We start from the raw sequence: 20,769 nt of genomic DNA on the forward strand, positions 1-20,769 counted from the left end.
TCAGCCAAGAAACTATCCCACAGGCTGCCGACAGACCACTCTGGTGGGGCCATTTTCTCAGTTGAGACTCTTTTCCCAACTGACTCTAGATTGTGTCAAGTTGACATAAAACCAGCTAGCACATCAATTTTACAGTACCCAAGCCTCTGGGGAGGGAAAAAGCAATACTCCATATCCAAATAAGAACAGCAAGATTTGGAGGACTTTTTTTAAAGATTTTTTTTTTAATTTAATAGATGACTGTATTTTCTGTGCATGGGTGTTTTGCCTGTATTTATGTATATGGACCCTGGGCATGCCTGCTACCTTCAGAGGTCAGAAGATGGGGGCAGATCCCCTGGAAATGGAGTTACAAATAGTTGTGGGTCACCATGTAGGTGCTGGAAACCAAAACAAAAGTGCTCTTAACTGCTGAGAGAGCTAGGACCAGAATTCAACTCTCAGAAACTATGTGAATGCTAGGTGGGCATAGCAGCCTACCTATATAATTTCATCCTGGAAAGGCAGAGATAGCAGACCCTCAGAGCAAGCTGGCCAGAAAGACTGACCATATCGCAAGCTCTGGGTTTGACTGATCAGTCCTGCCTTAATAAGGCAAATTAACAATCAAGGCTAAGTCCCAACATCAATTTCTGACCTCCACTTGTATGTGCACAAGTGTACATGCACACAGATACACAGACACATCGACACAAACACACATAGGCAGGCACACACCCTTTAAAAAAATGGAAAACAAAACCATGTTGAGGAAAGAGTCAAGTCCTTGAAACACAAAAGCAATCCGAGTCTTAAATATACCCAAAAGTTTCTCTGGTTCTCAGTTCCCATAGTTATAACTTGAAAATAGTAGCAACCTGAAGCACAATTAATTAAAGCTCAGATACAGAAATCGGGGTTCAACTTGAAGACCAGAAAAGTAAAGCAACCAGTCACTGACTCTTACCCCTACCTCTGTCCGAAAATGGTGATCCTGCCTCCAAGAATCTCAGAATAAGACTAAGACTGAGAGCTGTCTCCTCCCGTTTTATAATCCTCTCTAGGGCTGGGATTAAAGGCATCCACCACTGGGATTATAGACATGCACCGCCCAGTTTCTATGGCAACTAGTGTGACTACAGGGATTAAAGGTGTATGTTACCACTGCCTGGTTTGTAAGGCTGACCAGTGGAGCTGTTTTACTCTCTGATCTTCAGGCAAGCTTTATTTATTAAAATACAAATGAAATCTCACTACAGCAACCTCTCTGACAGCACTGGCGTTGGGACTTGATGTTTCCATAGTTGAGGAAAACTACAGAGGTCAGGCCAAGGTCAAAATTGGTCATTCTTAACTCAAAAAGCATTTCACAAACCAAACAGAGCCTAAATGTTGGCGGACAGCCACTCTCTCCTCAAAACAGCGGTATAGCTATTGAAAACTCAATTTTTTAATAGTTTAATTTCTATGCATTTTAGCTTTGGAGAATAATTTCAAGTTGGGAGATTCAAATTTTTTATGTAAATTGGCTTTGACTTGGAAAGAAGTGAGATTGGGTTCTGGGGTGTGGCCTCCAATCATAATGAACTTATTTGCATATCAATGGCCTCTCACTTCATTTGCTGCCATGGCCACCCTGAGAGCTCAGATGGCTCCAGACATAATGGGAAGATAATGGGAAGATGGAAGAAATGTTGGGTGCTCTTTCTTTTTATAACGTTTAAATATAGGAAGTGCTTTGAAATAGAAAGTTTCTTGTGAAGTTTTGAAGTCAGACTGAGGAGATAAAATAGATAATTTTTTTTCTTTATCAAACTTACTAAGTCTCTAAGAGTACAGAATACATTCTTTTTATTGTAATTTTTAATGATTTCTTTCACAATTGTTTATGGATACGTATCCTGTGGAATTCTCACTATTTCCGTGGCCCCAAATATTTACTGAAGGCTGACTTCCGTGCTAACTGTGCTGCGGGTGGGTGCTAGCAAAAGGAGGAACACGAAATCCTTGTCCTTCGGGGCTTGGACATCTTAATAAAACCTTGAACAACAGCAGGAATGTGATGTGCAATAAGTTCCAATAGTAAAGGAATAGTGTGCTTGGAGGATGTACAAGAGGCAGGGCTCCCAGGGGAGAGGAATGAAAAGCACAGATAGAAAGGAAGAGCACACGCAAACAGAACAAGTGGGTGTATATGCCTAGCTACATCTCGGGATGTAGGAGTTTAAGAAACTGAAAGGGGTAGTGAAGGCAGCCGTGGAGACAGTGGGGGGGGGGGGGGAATAGCAGTATTCAGAGTTACTGTTGACCCAGGAGCCTTGGTGGAGATTTTGAACATTCTGAAAGAACATAAGATTTTATTGAACGATTCTGAAACTTGATTAACTATCTAAGGAGACAATTACATCAGCTGTTTATTTATTAGATCCTTTGAAGACGGTGTCCTGTGTTGTTGCTGCTTGGTGAGGCGGGGATGGGAGACGGAAAGAGAGTAAATCAGACAGCAGCTTCATTAATACAACCGCAGCAGTAAGGGGAGTGTCTAGATCTGAGTTTCATTCCTGCAGTTCTAAACAAACTATCTGATGATTTCGAGGGAAGTCCTGCATCACAAGGAAGCAGGCTTAGTTAGCATGTAACATGTGCTACATGGTCAAGGTAAAGAAGCAGGGCATCATGACAGGCTATGAGACAGGCGTCACTGTTTCTCTTACTAGGGCAGTGGGGCTTGGTAATGTGTGACTCCTCATATTACGTTAGTAGACAGGCTGTCAACAGGCTGACTGGGCTCTTGCCCTGTTTATGGCCCCTCTCTGCTTAGAGCCTGGCTACCCAGGGTGAAAAGGGAGGAGTCTAGGTTCTCTAACAGCTGCCAGACAAGGACTTGAATTAGGTGGCTACAGTACAGCAATGGCTTGGACTAAGCTAAAGGAAGAGGAGGGGGAAAATGAGTGGATTGTATTGCTCTCCGGGTGGTTAAAAGAGCAGGACCAGCCATGTGGTGGTGGCACACGCCTTTAATCCCAGCACTTGGGAGGCAGAGGCAGGAGGATGTCTTATGAGTTCAAATCCAGCCTGGTCTACAAAGCAGTTCCAGGACAACTAGGGCTATTACACAGAGAGACCCTGTCTCAAAAAATCAACACTAAATAACTAAATAAATAAATAGAGCAGGACCAAGTGCTAGACTGGCTAGCAGGACGAGAAAGAGAAGAAGATTTTAAGAATAATACCCAGGTTTCTGGATCACAGAGCTGAATGGGTGACAGTGCTACTCATGGAGATGGGGACCCCAAGAAAAACTAGACTGTGTGTGAGTGAAAGCTGGGAGGAGGCTTGGAAGGTCAGTGTTGAATGCGTTGTTGAGACACCTTTGAGATTTTTTTTTAAAAAGCTGTTAAGTGTCAGGGCTCAGGGGAAGTGGTGGTTCTGGACCCTAAATGTGTTCTCACACTCGTCTGTGTCTGTATATGTGTACGCACTCACACACACCTGTTCCCATGCACGTGGAGATCAGAAGGCACAATGGGTGTCTTCCCTGATGGTTCTCCATCTTAGTTTTCTGAGACAAACTCTCTCAGTGACCCTAGAGCTCACCCATTAGGCTAAATCATGAAGCCCTAGGGATCCCCTTTGTTTCCACTTCCCAGTGCTAGGATGACAAATGTGCACCATGATGCCTGGCTTTGCCTGGGGGCTACAGAACCAAACACAGATCCCATGGAGGCTACAGAACCAAACCCAGATCCCCTTTCTTCTACAGCGAGCAGCTTACTGAATGGGACATCTCCTCAGACCCATAGCTTCTTCACTATGCAGAGAAAACATTACAAAATACTTTTTAAATAAGAATTGTTTCAATCTTCATCCAGAACCATAGGGATTTGGGGGAGGGGGGGGGATGGGGGAAAGTGTGGGGCGGGTAATGCAGTTTAGTAGCCCAGCACTTGCCTAACAAGTATGCATCTCTGAGTTCATTCCAGTACTGCAAAAACAAAATCAGGAACCACAAGACGTAAGCCTAGAACATCTGAATCAAAACAAGCCAGCTTTAGGGATATTGCCTCAGCTCCATGCCACCTCCCACAGTAGCAGCCCGTGTCTATCAAGAGTGTAGAGAACCCACTGCTGTGTCTCAACGGTCCCTATTTCAAAGGCATTAGGAATCTGCACGTTTCTGCCCAAGGTCAGCTACACACAGTAAATATGCAATTGTGTAGGAGTGAGAAATAGAGGAACGTAATTTACATTTGTTGCCCGATATGTAGTTCTTCCCAAATCAATTTAATAAGCCAAATTCTCACAGTAATCACACCCTATACTACTCCAATCAAATCAGAGCCTTCTAACTCTCCAACCCAAACAGGAGGGGAGTCAGGATTCCATGATCAGTGTAAAAAATCACTGTATAATTGCAAATTAGAACCATAATCATCACGCTGGCCCCTGAGCCTTCCTCATCACCAGGCTGTGAACCGGAATGACTCCCTGTAAATGTATCTGCCAGAGAAGAGATCCAAAGCATTGACAGAGAGCTGCCTTGTGCAGACTCAGCTGGGAGGAAAGAGAAAGAATGTTCGGGAGAAAATGAAGAAGGAAAAAAAAGAGATGTGTTGTGCAAACTGAGGTCCTAAAAGCACCAATATTCTTTCTATAATGAGTTCATTTTAAAATGTGGAAGGGACACAAATACATAGTTGGTTTCTTGGGGAAAGTGTTGTCTGTGTAACAAGCATTCAATGGGTTTTAAAAGGGGGGGTATAATTCTATAACAGGAGTGACATTCAAAATGTCACAGGAATGACACAGACCAATGCAAAGAGATTCCAGCCACACCACTATACTAAGAAGGACACCGACCACTACCAAGCAGCATCCAGGATATATAGCAAAAAGGTCTCTCTCCAAACTCCCAGGTGAATTCCCCAGAGGTATCCACTATTAATTTTTTAAGACTCCTTCCAAAAGTGTTTTGGGCACCAACCAGAATGTCCATGTGCTTATATATTCCCTTTGGGACTTTAATATTTGAAAATAACCTCCTGGTCTATAGATTTTTTTTCCCTTGTAACAATATGTCTGCAATGGTCTGAATGTATTGTCCTGAAAGTTCAAGTGTTGGAAATTTAATCCCTAAATTCATATGTTGGTGGGACTTGGAAATACTGACTTTGGGGAGGTAACTAAAATTGGAATCATGAAGGTAGATCCCTTAGAACACCGTTTGTGGTTTGATAAGAAGAATTAGGGAAGGGGCTGGAGAGATGGCTCAGGGTTAAGAACACTGGCAGTTCTTTCAGAGGTCCTGAGTTCAATTCCCAGCAAAAGAGGATCTGATACTCCTTTCAGAGCACTCATCATTAAAAATATGAATAAATAAAATTAAAAGAAAAAAAAAAAGTCGAGCAATGGTGGTGCACGCCTTTTATCCCTGCACTCTCAAGGCAGAGGCAGGCTGATCTGTGAGTTCAAGGCCAGCCTGGTCTACGGAACAAGTTCCAGCAGGATAGCCAAGGCTGTTACATGGAGAAACACTGTCTTGGGGGAAAAAAAAAAAAAGAAGAGTTGGGGCAAGAGAAATGGTTCAGTGAAATAAGGACACTTGCCCCACAATCAGAGGACGTGAAATCAGATTATAAGTACCCATGTGAAAAGCTGAGCGTGGCTGTATGTGACTGAAGCTCCAGTATCAGGTCAGGGATAGTAAGATGAAAAAATTGCTGGTGCTTCCTAGCCAAAAAAACAAAAAGCAAAAACGGGGGGTGGGGTGGGGGGAGACCCATGGGTCTTAAAGATATAAAGCAGAACAAGACAAAGAAAGATACCCAATGTCTTTCTGTAGCCTCTACAAATGCACATAGAGGCACAAAAGCTTACATATACACTCATGCATATAACACACACACACACGAGGCAGACAGTCTTGAGCTACACTGCTTATTGCCTCCCCTGTAATGGTTTCTGACATGCATGCTATGACCCAGCAAGAAGATCAGATGCTGAGCAGATGCCAGCATCCTGCTCTAGAATTCCCCACCTTCCAGAACTGTGAGCCAATTATAAGTCTTTATAAATTACTTATTCTCAGGTATTCTTCTGTAGGAACTGAAAATGAACACAATATTTTAGGCAGCTTTGTTTATCTACACATGTGGAAATCCCTCATTTTAAGCTTTAGTAAGGCTGCTCAAAGAGCCCGTGAGCCTGTGCTGTTCCAGGAACCATTCCTTGGAGAATATAAGAAACAAATTTGCATGAGAATGCACCTCAGCTCTGCCTCTATCCCTTTAGTTGACTTCAGCTGATAGTTGTGTAAGTTGGTTGTTTTTGTTTGGGTCCTTGTTGTTGTCAGTAAGACTGTCTTGAAAAAACCCTTGACTTACGTGTGAGTTTCTTTTGTGACAGACTACCTGACATTGACAACTACAAGGAAGTGTTTGGGCTTGTGGTTTCACAGGGATTTCAGGCCGTCATAGTGGAGACGGCACAGCAGAGCGACTACATGAAGATGACAACGGGTGCTAGAACTTCACATGGCACAAACCAGGAAGCACACACACTCATCACTTCTTATTTAAAAAATTGAAACTTGAGACGAAACACCGATTCAAAACAAACTAGAATGTCCAAAAGACACTGGGTATCAGTGGCTCAATGGCCTGGCTATAAGACCTTGGAGCTGTGGAATAATCCTTTTATATACTGTGAAGATTTGTCACTGTGATTGGTTTAATAAAGAAGTTGGCTCGTCAATAGCTGAACAGGATAAAGTTAGGCACGAAAGTCAAACCAAGAATGTTGGGAAGAAGAAGGACAGGGTCAAAGGAGTCACCAGCAGATGCAGAAGAAGCAATATAGACATGCCATACTGAGAAAAGGTACCAAGTCACATGATAAAGCATAGATAAGAAATATGAGTTAATTGAAAATATAAAAGTCAGCTAGTAACAAACCTGAGCTATTGGCCAAGCATTTGTAATTAATATAAGCCTCAGTGTGTTTATTTGGGAGCTGTCAATGGGGCAGAAACTTCCACCTACACCTTATGGCCTACCTTTAGAAATAGTTGGGGTGGGGCTGGAGAGATGGCTCAGAGGTTAAGAGCACTGACTGCTCTTCCAGAGGACCCGGGTTCAATTTCCCAGCACCCACATGACAGATTACAGCTGTCTGAAGATCCAGTTACAGGGGATCTGACACCTTCACACCAATGCTCATAAAATAAAGTTAAATAAACCATAAAAATATTTGAAAAAAAAAGAAATAGTAGGGGTGATTCTGTCTCCCCTATCGGTATAACATGTAACACCCTAAAGTCTGACTCACAGGAAATCTAGTCTTGTTTTTGTGGACATTGTTAGGCATCTTGTGTAGATCTGTGGGATAGACTCTGGAATACACACACATCTCTAGAATTTGATTTAAGTAACTCTATGGCAGGAAAAATTACATTAGACATGTATATCCTAAGAAAAAATAGATAATTCTCCTAGAATGTAGACAATTTCAATGATAATGGAATCCTCACAGCCAAGCTCTAAGGGCCAGGAAGACGCTTGCGATGGTTCTGTGAAGAATATAAAAGGTAGGGACTGGAGAGATGACTCAGCAGCTAAGATCATTGCCTGCTCTTCCAAAGGTCCTGAGTTCAATTCCCGGACACCACATGGTGGCTCACAACCATCTGTAATGAGGTCTGGTGCCCTCTTCTGGTCTGCAGACAGAATATTGTATACATAATAAGTAAATAAATAAATATTTTTTTAAAAAAAATAAAGAATATAAAAGGTCTGCTGGGTTCTGCAAACTGGAAGCCACAGGGACCTCTGTGAGCCACACTTGAGAATAGACTGGCAAAAGACTGTCGTGGGTTGAGGTTTCAGGAAATGAGGGGCATGAGAAACTGGAGCTATTGAGGGTGTATAAGAGAAGGGGAGAGAAGGTGGCAGCTGCCAGATGGAGGAACACCTACTTGAAGACCTTTATTTAACATTTTTGTGCATGGGTAGGTCCCTTGTTCTCAAGATTAGAAGCAGTTAGAAGCCCATGTGGTAGCTCCTGTAGAAACTGACATGACCACTCCATGGCATGAGTAAGGGGTAAGTTTTATTGCAGATATAAGAGAGAAAACAGACAGAGGCATCTGGAAGAGTCCGGAGTAGAGCAAGAAAGTAGACTGGACATGGCCAGCAGCCTGGACCTGGGCTTGAGAGAGGCAGGAACAAGGAAGAGGGGGATCAGGGGAGGGGAGAGAGAAAGAGAGAGCGAAGCATATTGAAAACAACAGGGCTAAAAGGAGAGTGAGTAGTTGAGGGGCGGGAAACCAGTGAGCCAGAGCGGAGGAGGAGAAGAGGGCTAGGATGCTAACTTGGACTTTGAAATGTGTAACAGGTACTTGTAATACTGAGGGAGCCTGGAAGCCAACCTGGGCTTTGGTATGCTAATAGGCACTGCAGGTAGCCATTTGTCATTTCTGACAGCGGTAAGGAAAAAATGACTCCTTTGGGTAGAGAGGAACCCGCTTCACAAGTCCCTAAGTAATGCAGGCTTTTATCTAACCACCAGAAGTCCTCCTATAGTCCAGAGTTGCCTTTTGGAGTTTGGGGGAGATCAGAGTTTCCTTTGAACCAGACAGCGTGCACCTGTAATCCCAGCATGTGGGAGGTGGAGGTAGGAAGACTAGGAGTTTGAGACCATTTACAGCCAACCCAGCAAATTTAAGGTCACAAATACATGAGACCCTACCTCAAAAAAAAAAAAAAAAGAAAAAGAAAAGAAAAGAAAAAAGAAAAAAAAGAAAAGAAAAAGAAAAGAAAGGAAAGGGAAAAAAAAAGAAAAACAGGAGGAAGACCCGCAAGACAGCTCAGCAGGTAAAGGCACCTGCCACCAAGTCTGACAACTTTGAGTTTGATCCCTGGGTCCCCCTGTGGGAGAAATTGGGAACTAGATCCCTGCCAGCTCTCCCCTAACCTCCACACATGTTTGTCATGCGCCTTGATGAACACAACACACAACACATGTACACACACACACACCAAATAAATAATTAAAAATCTGAGGGAGAGGAAGAGAAGGATGAGGAAGAGGAAGAGAAAAAGAGGAAGCTGAAAAGAGAAAGAGGTATCTAGTTTTGTCTACCAGCCTCTGCCGAATCGTGGCTCCCTGGATTTTGCATAAATTATCCATAGTAATAGGAGTCTGCACCCATACTGTTTGCAAGATGTGTGCTTTGGGTATGATAATAACAATAGCCACCACTTATTGAGAGCACATTTATGCAAAGCTAAGAGCTTTACATAAATTATCTCATTGAATCCTCACAACAACCCTGCCAGGTAGACCTCATTATTTTCTTCAATTTGGAAAGGATGAAACCTCAGACACAGACTGCTTAATTAGCCCAGTCCAGGTAAGTAAGTGACAAGTAGCAGGTAAGTGCCGGTGTCAAGGGTCAAAACCCAGGTCCATCCTGTGCAACCCATGTGCTCCAAACCCATTAAAGCTGGAGTCTCATGAGGTGGACTCTGTTCATCACAACCATCAGGATCCTGAGGAAAGTTTTCAAAAATGCAAATCCCCTGCCCCACGCAAGACTTACTGACTTTATCGTTCTATTTCTCCAAATGAAAACTGGAACCCAAAGTCTCTAAGCTCCGTGGAGGATTCCTAAGTTCATAGACGTGTCCTTAGGGACTACAGTTCACTATCTGAGGGCTGTCTCATCGGTTTTCCTCCACGTAGGGATTCATCCTCTTCACTGATGATAAAAATGCCTCGAATGTTTGAGAGGAAGGAGCTTTGAAAGGCCTTAAGGAGCCCTAGCAGGTGAGGGGGGTGGCAATCTGTATACAGAGCAAATTCCCCAAGCAGGTCTTATCTGCTTTGTGAGTTGCAGCTAAAAATATCCCAGTTGCTTTCCTGGGCTCTGCTTTGACTCTACAATTATTTTTTTTATTACTTTTATTTAATTTTATGTGTGTGGGTGTTTTATCTATATATACATCTGTGTAGCATATGAGCACTTGGTGGCCAGAGAAGCTAGAGGAGGGTATCAGGACCCCTGGGACTGGAGTTACAGTTTTGAGCTATCTTCTTCTACTGTCTTACCCAGAACTTCATCAAGGATTATACCTAGAAACCAAATTCTCTTGGCTCAGTATTATTGCTTCCTCAAAGGGAAAGGGGTGTTTTCTTTAGACAGACCACAGGGACCGAGTCAGGTTACTCTGTTGGTTCTATGTGATGACCAGAATATTTCTGTTACAATAAAATCTGCTTGAAAACAGCACTAAGGAATAGAAAGGGAGCTGAATTCTTAAAATGTCTGCCCTGAAGCCAGGCAGTGGTGGTGCACACCTTTAATCCCAGTACTTGGGAGGCAGAGGCAGGCAGATTTCTGTTGAGTTCAAGGCCAGTCTGGTCTCCAGAGTGAGTTCCATGACAGGTTCCAAAGCTACACAGAGAAACCCTGTCATAAAAAATTTAAAAAAAAAAAAAAGTATGCCCTGCAAGCAAGAGAACCTGAATTTCCTGAATTTGATCCCCAGAGCCTGTATAAATAAGTTGGACAAAATGGTGCACACTTGTAAATCCTGTCCTGGGAGGATGAGATGGGCTGATTCCTAGAACCTGCTGGCCAGCCATCCTGGCCTACTTGGTAAGTCCCAGGTCACTAAGACCTTGTCTCTAAAAACCAGGTAAGGCTGGAAAAAAAGCTCATCGAGTGAAGCCTTGTTCACTGCTCTTTATGGACCAGAGTTTGGAGGCCCAGAATCTATGCAAAACCCAGGCAGGCATGGTGACTCTTAGAGACAAAGGCAGGGAATGCCCAGAGCAAGATGCCTAGCCAGACACGCCAAAGCTGTGAGCTTGGCTCAACAAGAGACTCTGCCTCCATCCAGAAGTTAGAGAGCAGGGCTGGAGAGATGGCTCAGCGGTTAAGAGCATTGCCTGTTCTTCCAAAGGTCCTGAGTTCAAATCCCAGCAACCACATGGTGGCTCCCAACCATCTGTAATGAGGTTTGGTGTGATCTCTTCTGGTACATGCAGACAGAATATTGTATGTATAATAAATAAATGAATATTTTTTAAAAAAAGAAGAAGAAGTTAAAGAGCAGCTGAGAGAGACTCCTGATATCAACCTTGGAGCTCAATACACAATCAGGTGCATCACACATACGTACACATACACAACACACACGCATATGCAAAAATCAAAGGGAATGTCTTGGATGAAAGTTGTCCCCAGAAAGCAACTGAATTGTTTTTAACACCAAAATTTAAGTGACTTTCAACAAAAAGAAAGGTGGAAAAAAAAGAGCAAGACTCCGGGCCAAAACTGGACAAAATAAACCTAAAAGTCCAAGCGACTATTTTTTTTTTCATATTGGAAAAATGATGATAAGAAATCATGTGTCGTGATAACCTAAGAACATTAAACTAAGGTACAGCAACCTGCCCCCCATAACAAAGATTCCCTAAAGAGAAGTGAAGTGTGGGTGAAGATGAAGTCACATCAAAAGGGAGAAGTGACTGTTTATAACACAAGTGATCCAAGAGAGAATTACCAGATAAAGTGAATGGCTCACTCTGGATTACAATTCACCATTCATTCAAAGATTTCTAGACCGCCTGTTCTGTTCCAGGCTCTGCTAGACACTACAGATGTTGCGGTAAGCAAGACAATTGACACCTTTGCCCCACCACGTTAGGCAGCATCCCGTCACTGTCCCAAAATCCTGAGGGGAACAATTAAAGGGGAGAAGTTTATTTGGACTCAAGATGTCAGAGTTTTTATTACATAGTCACTTGGCTCTGATTTCTCAACTGTAGTGAGGCAGAGTATCATGACAGAAAGCACACAGTGGAAACTGAGTCCCATGGTATGGGAAGGAAGAGCACTCTTTCTTCCCGTACTGTACCCAGACCCTGGGAAAGGAATGTCTAAAGGTTGCTGTTGAAACATACAGATGCACACAGAAAACAGTGAGTTTACTCCATCCTGAAAAACTTTTGGTGTAAACCCATAAAGGTTAATTTTCCTAGTTCATTCTCCTGCAGGACATTAAAAAGTTGATCTCATAAAAGAATGGAGTAAGATGGTGGACACTAGAGACCCGGAGAGGCAGATGGGAAGGGGGAATCGACAGAAGTTAAGTCGAAAACTCAAAAGTACTCCAAGGGGGAGAGACAGACAACTGGTTGACCTTGTTGCTCAACTACTGCAGGTGGAGACAGGGTTTTAAGAAATAGTTCTAGCGCAGCAGTAGTGGCACGTGCCTTTAATCCCAGCCCTCGGGAGGCAGAGGCAGGCGAATCTCCGTGAGTTCAAGGTCAACCTGTATATAAGAGCTAGTTCCAAGACAGGCTCCAAAACTACAGTAAAACCCTATCTTGAAAAAAAAGGAGAAAATAGCTCTAATGAAGTCATTGTTGCCTTTGTGTCATGGCATCCATATAAAAAATTCCTCTCTTGTCTTGGGTCAGAAAAAATTAGAAGTCTCTTGATTTATTATTTTGTCTAAAATAAAATCCGGAATTTTGTAACATTTGCCTCTTTGGCTGCTTAAGATTGGAAATAAACATGAGGGGCATAGATCTCCTTGAGCTAACGCCATGCTATAGTCATTTCTCCTTGTTCTCTAATTTTTACAATACATTAGGCTTTCATCTTATTTTTTATTTATTTTATGCTTTTTGTAATTCCTATCAAAGTGCCAGTGGATCGAGGTATCGTTCTTACATAGAGACTTCTTGTTCCAATGCAAATAACCTGCAGTACATGCGCCATCTAGTGGTGAAAAAGAATAACTGCCAGGATAGAAACTGATTTTTTTTTTTCTTTCATTTTTTGGGTAGTTCAGTGCCTGGATAAAGAATGTGGAGTGTGGCTAACCAACTGGCTGTAATTTTTTTTTTACCCTACCTGGATAGAAAATGTGGATAGGTAGAAAGACTTCCTAATTTGGACAGTCCTGGATCCTTGAATGCCTAAGGCATACGGGCTAGACTGGCAGCCCCAGAAGCTTACAGCTCAAAACTTTGAAGGTTGCATGACTACTGCCCCAGTCTTTAGAAGCCAGAAACTTATGGCTTTGGGGTAGATAAGTTGGAGGCTTACTATTCTGGGCTTTAGCCACTTGGCAGCTATTGTCATTCTTGGCTTCTAACACCAATGAATGGAAAGGCAGTGCCTGCTAGTTACGGCAGTTGGATGGGCCTTGAGTGTCAGGGATCTCTACTCCTACAGTAGCTAGTGTTAGGGCTCTCCAGGCATGGGTGTCAGGACCCTTCGTCCACAAGGGCTGGCAGCTCCCTGATGCCCTTCTATTCACCAGCACTCACAGTCTCTCTCTTCCTTTCTCTGTACTTCCATCATCCCTAGTCATTTTTCATTGCCTCTGGCGCCATCATTGCCTCCCCTACCCCACACTCCAGAACTCTCCAGCTGCTCTCCCCTTGCTACTGCTATTGCCACTACCGCCATGACCACACTGGCATGGCTGCCTGTTTTTGCCACTGCTACTGCCTCTACCAAAGCTACCACTTCCAGGACTTCCTGTCGCTTTTTTTACCAACTCATCTCACTCAAGGAACGCAAAAGTCTGGGAGATGTACCGGTGGTGATGCGCTTGTAGAGCAAGTATGAGGATCCGAGTTCAAGCCTCAAAAAAAAAAAAAAAATCCAGGTCTATTGGCATTCACTTGTAATTCCAGCACTAGGGACAGAGGAAGGTAGATCATCAAAATTGACTTCTGACCTCCACATGCACACATATAGGCATGGGCACGTACATGCATGCACATGTGCGTGTGCATGCACGCACACACGCAAGAAGTCAAGAAAAGACCACTCAAGAGACTGGAGCAGCTGGGATTTAGAACCTGGGTCCTCTAGAAGAGCAGCACCCACATGGCAGCTCACAACTGTAACTCCAAGATCTGACACCCTTACACAGACATACATGCAGGCAAAACACCAATGCACATAAAATAAAAGAATAAAAAATCTATATTATATATATATATATGTTACTCAAAAAGAACCAAGGTTGATGAACTATGACATTAACAACTGTCAGCTGGGAGTCCCAACACCCAAGGCCCACTCAGGAGAAGGAGCACCAAAGGCCTGGCCTACTACTTCTGCTCATGCTATCAGAAGCAAGGTTTACTTGCTTCCAAGTGTCAGGTTGCTGGTCGTGAGAGTCCAGAGCCATGCGTCTGGCTTCCAATGCCTAAAGCAACAGTCCTCTAGCTCTCAGGACTTGGAGCTATGAAATCCTTGGCTCTGCCAGATTGAACCCTGGGCCTCAGGCACTGGAAGTGATTCTACCCACATCTCCCAAAACCAAAGTGAAACGAAGGAGCCTGGCCAGCTGACTAGTACAAGAGGCCAGGAGTGCTTTTCTGTGCTGTGGACCGAGGATTAAAGGGAATCTTGGCACTGTCAAGGAGCAAGTGACTGAGTGGTTCAAACCCAAGACTAAGAGTCCGAAGAAGCAGGTAAATTTCCATGAAGAGTTGACGGCAATGAAGACAGCGTCAGGGCAAGGAATAGGTGAAAGGTGTCAGAAAGAGCAAACAATGAAAACAGGCCAGATTCAGGCACATGATCACTGGAAAGTTTCTTTGCTGACATGAGTTGTAAACTGTGTCTAATCCTCCTCCTGGGGGCCTAACAACAAACCAAAGTGCCATTCTGTCGAAGTTCATCCTGGGAAGCAATGAGGAAACTGGGTTTACTTACAGAGAATCGATGAAGGGTTACAGGACAGGATTGAGAAAGACCCTAGAGCATCCCGCGCTGGAAGGTCTGCACCTAGCGTGGGTGAAGACTCCCCAGGAGTGGCGTGGATGAAGTCCCCTTCAGGGAACTACAGCAGCAACTCAGATTCAAGATCAAGTGCAATTAGGGCAGAATTGCATACAGCCAACTGGAAAAATTGGCTGGAAGTGCAGAGCCCAGAGACCTCCGCCCCTCCTTCTCCAAGGGAATGTCAGCAGGGAGGAGCACAGCTACAGTGGTCCTGATGCAAGCAGGCACACCCCATCTGATGAATATGACAACTGCTTTGCTCAGAGGACAGCGCACTCCAGCAACTGTTTATATGTCCAACATGACTTGTTTGTGGGTGTGATCAGGTAAAATTTAAATAACAATAACATTTTACTGCATTTTAAATTTTAAAATATTTTAATGCAATTTAAAGCAATTTTTAAAATAATAACTGCACAAAGAAGCTTAGAAGCTAATGTCCTCATTTTACATTCAAGGGGAAAAAGAATGAGTTTCGAAGCAATGAGCCCCTTGTTCAAGGCCATCCAGTCTGTCAGTCACAGGCCTGGGCAGACTCTGAGCCAATCCTCTTCCCGTAGCACCAAAGTTGCCCCTAATCATAAGTAGCAGGTGTTCATTTGGGCTTTCATTTTACACACAAGATTTCAAAATAAATCCTATCATCACATAAAACTGCGAAGAATTACTCACTGCCTCTGCAGCTGTCCCTTAACAGACAATCCCGAGACGTCAAAATTGAAGAGATGGTTCTGGAGCCCTGGTTTCATTAAACCTCGCCGACTGGCTCAAATTCATAAGTTCAAGATGTGCAGGAAAGATTCTAGAAGCCAATTGTAGTAAATGAGAAGACCTCAACCTATGAAATAGAAAAGATAAATTCATTCATCCGCCATGTTAACCCAACAATTGCTCTGGGCCAGGGTCCAGGTAGGATGGTAGAGCAGCGATCACCACAGTTCACTGGCTATCTCCTGAGCCACGTACATTCCACGTGTGTCCATCTGTCTGTCTATGTGTGTGTGACGGGGCGGGGGGCATTCTTCCACACACCTTGAACTATAGCTGCACAGAGACAGGGCCCGTCAGCCATCTCAGAGGGTGACCAGCACTGCTCTTCCCAGGACACTCTGCCTCTTCAGGGCCTATCAGACATTCTAGGTCTTTTGACATGCTGACAGAAACAGAGGCTGCTATGAGTCACTGAGTTTTGGAAGGGACAGAGCTGCTACATAATGATTGTCCTAGGACTGATGTCCTCAGAGGTTCAAATGACACACAAAGACGGACAGCATCTGGAATTCAGTTTAAAAACTTTTAGGGTTCTGTTCTGGCTGACCAGGTCAAAACGAAAGCCAGAGGAACAAAAGGGATGTTGTAATATTTAACTTTGGAGGTCACGTGGACCTCCAAAGGGTCCTGTCTCATGTTCCCAATTACTAGCAGGGTAGTCTTTGGGCAAACAAGTGGCACCAGTGTTCTGTCCCAGCAAAGAGAAGCTAAGCCCTACAGTCGTTATGAGATTTACACGAGACAGTATCTGACTCATGGCGAGAATAAATTTCATACTCAACTCTTTCCACCCTTTTGCTGTTGCTTTTGTGTTCCCAAAAACTGAGCTCAGGCCTTAAACACGACGCACAAGCAATCTACCATTGTCAAGATGTTAATCTCCCCTCCGCTCTGGACAGAAACCGCAAGTTACCTTCTCATTGGATGCCGGGTGAAAGCTGTGATAACTATTCCACTCTTTCTCTCAGTGGATATTTGCTGCGAAAATTCCAACTGTCTGGCCTGCGTTCTGCATCACAGAGAGACAGAAAAACAAGTCCCCGAAAGGAGACACTCATTGCCTCCTGGGAGAGACCAGTGTACACATCAGTAATTACAGAGCAGAAGGATGATAAGTTAATTGAGAACCCACAGGGAGAAGTGCACAGGGGAGGGGAGAGTTCAGCCAAGACAAAAAGAGTACATGGAAGTGAGTATGCTTTGTAAACACAGAGGGGAGGACTTGGCCACCAAAATATAAAAGGAACAAACCAAGGAGCGAGAAATAAAATATGCAAGGGACACAGAGCCTCTGAAAGCAGTAAAATCGCTGCGGTAAACAATGTATTGTCAGACAAAGTTCCACAAATAGTTGAAACAATTTAAAATGAAGGAAGATTGACTTTGGCTCACTGTTTCAGAGATTTCCAGTCCACGGTCATCTGATTCTGGGCCTGGGGTGAAGTAGAGCATCATGGGGTAAGGTGTGGCAGAGGAGAGCTGCTTGCCTCATCATGGTGTCTGGGAAGCTGAGAGAGACAGAAGAAGAGTCGGAGCTAAGATGTATCCCCCAGGAACTTGCCCCCGAGGTGCTTTCTCAAGTCAGACCTCACCTGCCAGTTTCTGTCACATCTCAGTAATGCTGCGTTCTTACTCAGTCAGGGACTAAACCACTGGTTAGTCGGAGCTCTGGGAATGCAGTTGCTTCCCCAAATCCTATTAGCTGGGAAACAAGTCTTTAACAAATGAGCCTTCTGGGGATACTTTGGAAGTCTAACAGCCACCATGCGTGAGTATTGAAAATATTTCTGTAGCGTTTAGAAGAGACAATATAGCAGCAGCCCTTCCATTGCTGTGAGAAAATGCCGGGCAAAAGCAACCCAAGGAAGGAGAGATTTGTTTGGGCTCATGGCTCGAGGGTGCAGTCCTTAGCGGCAGGGAAGACACAGGGGCAAGAGCTTGAGGCAGCTGGTCCCAGTGCATCCACAGTCCAGAAGCAGACAGACATGAACGCTGGTGTTCACCTCACTTTTCCTCTGAATGCAATTCAGGACCCCAGTCACCCACAGTCCTTCTGTTCCTTCTGCCCGGACAACGCCTTTGTTTGCTGTTGAAGAACGTCTATTCTCTCAACCTTCAAGTCTCAGATCAAAGAATGCACCCCCACCCCTGTTTCTGAATCTAATGCATGTCTTCCATTGCTGTCTCCTAAAGCATACGGTTTCTTACCATATTTATTTATTTATATTTATTTATTGAGACAGGGTTTCTCTGTAGCTTTAGAGCCTATCCTGGAACTCGTTCTGTAGACCAGGCTGGCCTCTGATTTACATAGATAAGCCTGTTTCTACCTCCCAAGTGCTGGGATTAAAGACATGAGCCACTACTGCCTGTCTAATTTTTATGATTTGTATATGTCATATCTGTCTTCTCCAGGAGACTAAAAATTCCATGCAGATGGGGTCATTCAGCACTGTCCCAGGCACTTCCACAACGACTGAAAGACCTGGATAAATCCAGATCCCCCTAGCAGGAAAAAACAGAGCCAAAAATCTAGCAGGAAGAGAAAAATCAGAAATCTAGGATTAGCCAGTTCAGGGTTTCAGGAACTAGCTGAAGATAAAGTTAGATTGTAATCTTGGAATAATCTTGAGAAACAGGGAGTTTCCCCCTAGTAATTATCATTGGTATTTTTAGAATAGGAACTAGCTGATTATGACCTTGAGAGTGATCTTGAGAGGCAGGGAGTTGCCCCTCGTGACCATCACTGGTATTTTCGGAATTTTCTGTGACACCTTCCCTGCCCCTTTCGGATTACTGGGCTGTGGTTTCTTCCCTTAAAAACCCCTTCTCCCAGCTACTCCGGGTCGAACTCTTCCCCTGAGTGGGTTATGAGTCTCCAGTGCACTGGTTCCCGTCTTGTTGTCTTGTCATTAAACCTCGTGTGATTGCAGCAAGGACGGTCTCTCGTGAGTTACTGGGGGTGGGGGGGATCATGTTATCCCGAGACCTGAGTGAGAGTCTCCCCATATGGGGGGGAGGGGGGGTTTGAGACAGGGTTTCTCTGTGTAACTGTCCTAGCTGTCCTGGAACTGGCTCTTGTAGACCAGGTTGGCCTCGAACTCAGGGAGATCCTATCTGCCTCTGCCTCCCGAGTGCTGGGATTAAAGGCGTGTGCCACCACTGCCCGGCTCGTGCTTACATGTTTAATGAATGCTTGATAAATGAGCCGGCACAGTTAGGATAATCAAGGCTCAAAATATCAGTGTGCCAGCCACCATGATGAGAGAAGACAGCTCCTCGGGGCAGGTATGAGACCAAATTAGTTTAGATGGGTTCTAACACTCCTTCTGTCCAGCTTGAGGTACACAACTCTTTATTCATCACACCCTGAGTCTTCCTCAGTGAGCTGAGAACCACACGGCTACAGCTGGCAGAGCAGTGGTCTTCTAAATCTACACTAGGGACGATGCCAGTGTTTGCACAAGGGATACCTGGAAAACATACAACCTATCCGATAGAGCGGGAGTTACAGCCTCCTACAATTCCTGACTTTAAAAGGGCTTATCCCCCGCCCCCATGTGCCCAGCACCATAGTTCTTTATAACTTCTCAAAGCTTCCCAAGAACAGCACGTATTGGAGAGTCAATTAGGACCATTATTTGCTCGTTTTACACAGTTTTTCCATTTCTCAGCAAATCTCTCTGAAAGATGATTACTAGAAACCCAATCCTGAGGACGCTCCGACTGCTGAACGGCAGGAAACCCCCTGCTGTGGGACAGCCTGCTCTGGGACCCGCAGATGTTCTCCTACAGCGCCATCTGGTGGAAGGGAAGAACCGGTGAGGACAACCGCGGGTCTGCAGCTTTTTTTCACTGACTCTTGCCCCCGCCCCTTGCAGCAAAGAGACTTGGGGCGCCACAGAACTACGTGCTAAAGCTACTACATTTCCCAGAGGACCTTGAGGCCAGCTGTATCTAAACAAAGGTTTCGCCTCGACTCTCCAGTCTCAAAAGTGAGATGTTTTAATAAGAAACGTTTACTCTTTTTCATAGCTTATTAAACCCCAAGTGCTCCCGGCAAACCGCACACTGCAAGCATCAGGAGGAGGTAGGAGCCGTGAGGCCCTCTGGGAAATGGAGTTTTCAAGACGATTGCTAGACGCAGGCGGACGAGCTTTTGTAGCCTGTTAAGAGGCAGGGTCATTGAGTCACATGATCTCCGCAGTAAGCTGTTATCTGAATGTGAGTCAAAGGCTGATCTTGGGTTCTGAGTAAATAGCATCCACCACTGCCTGGACTGGACTTCTAGACTGGCCACTTCAGCTCCTCTAACATTTCATATTTGCATATTCTCGCTAGTGCCGACTCTATAATTTATAGACACTATAGGACCTCCTCCTGCTGTTGTAACAGCTGCTGCCTATGCAGCAGCTATGGAGACTTTCTAATTGCTTAATTACGTAAGTGAAGAAGCCATTTATGATCTATCTGATCGCCTCACTTTGAGGGAGTTTTTCACTACCTGTTCTTACTCCATCACTCAGTCTTCACCCATGACAGTGACTCCACAAAAGTGGAAGTCTGAGATCCTTTATGTTTATTAATTTCCTCTTGTATTTTGGCCCTTAGCCAGCCTAGATTCCAGGAATCAGTGCCTGTCTCAGTACATTCTGTAACTCCAAACACCTGGTTAGCACATTTATCCGGTTTCAGTCTGCTGGGTTTTCCTGAAAGGGGAAACTGTAGTACCTAATCTAACAAACTGATAGCACCGAAGTCAGCATCCCAGACCACAGTGGGCAAGTAAATAACTTATAAATCAGTCATTTTAAAACTCAGCAAAAAAAAAAAAATGGGTAAAGGGTAAATCACAGAAGAAATTAAAATGACTAATCTATCTATGAAAAGATGTCCATTCTCATGATCGGGAAAAATGCAAACCAAGACTCAATAAGATACCATTCTAAATCAACCAGGTTGGTAAGATTTAAAAAGATGACAACTTGGTTTATTGGTGGTGACCGTGGGGGAAGGAAGGTAAACCCATGCAGAGTCTTCTGCTGAGCGTCACAGTAATCCAGGTTGAGGAAAGACAACCTTTGTCACCTTCGTTCTCACCTTTACACACCGGGGTTTGTCCTCTGAAGACACGAGAAGGAAACATAGAACAAAGCAAAATAGTAGGGGAATATTCTAGACCGGAAACTTGGTGGGAAGAT

Source organism: Myodes glareolus, chromosome 10 (genome assembly GCF_982192425.1).
Source record: "Myodes glareolus chromosome 10, mMyoGla1.1, whole genome shotgun sequence".
NCBI lineage: Eukaryota > Metazoa > Chordata > Mammalia > Rodentia > Cricetidae > Myodes > Myodes glareolus.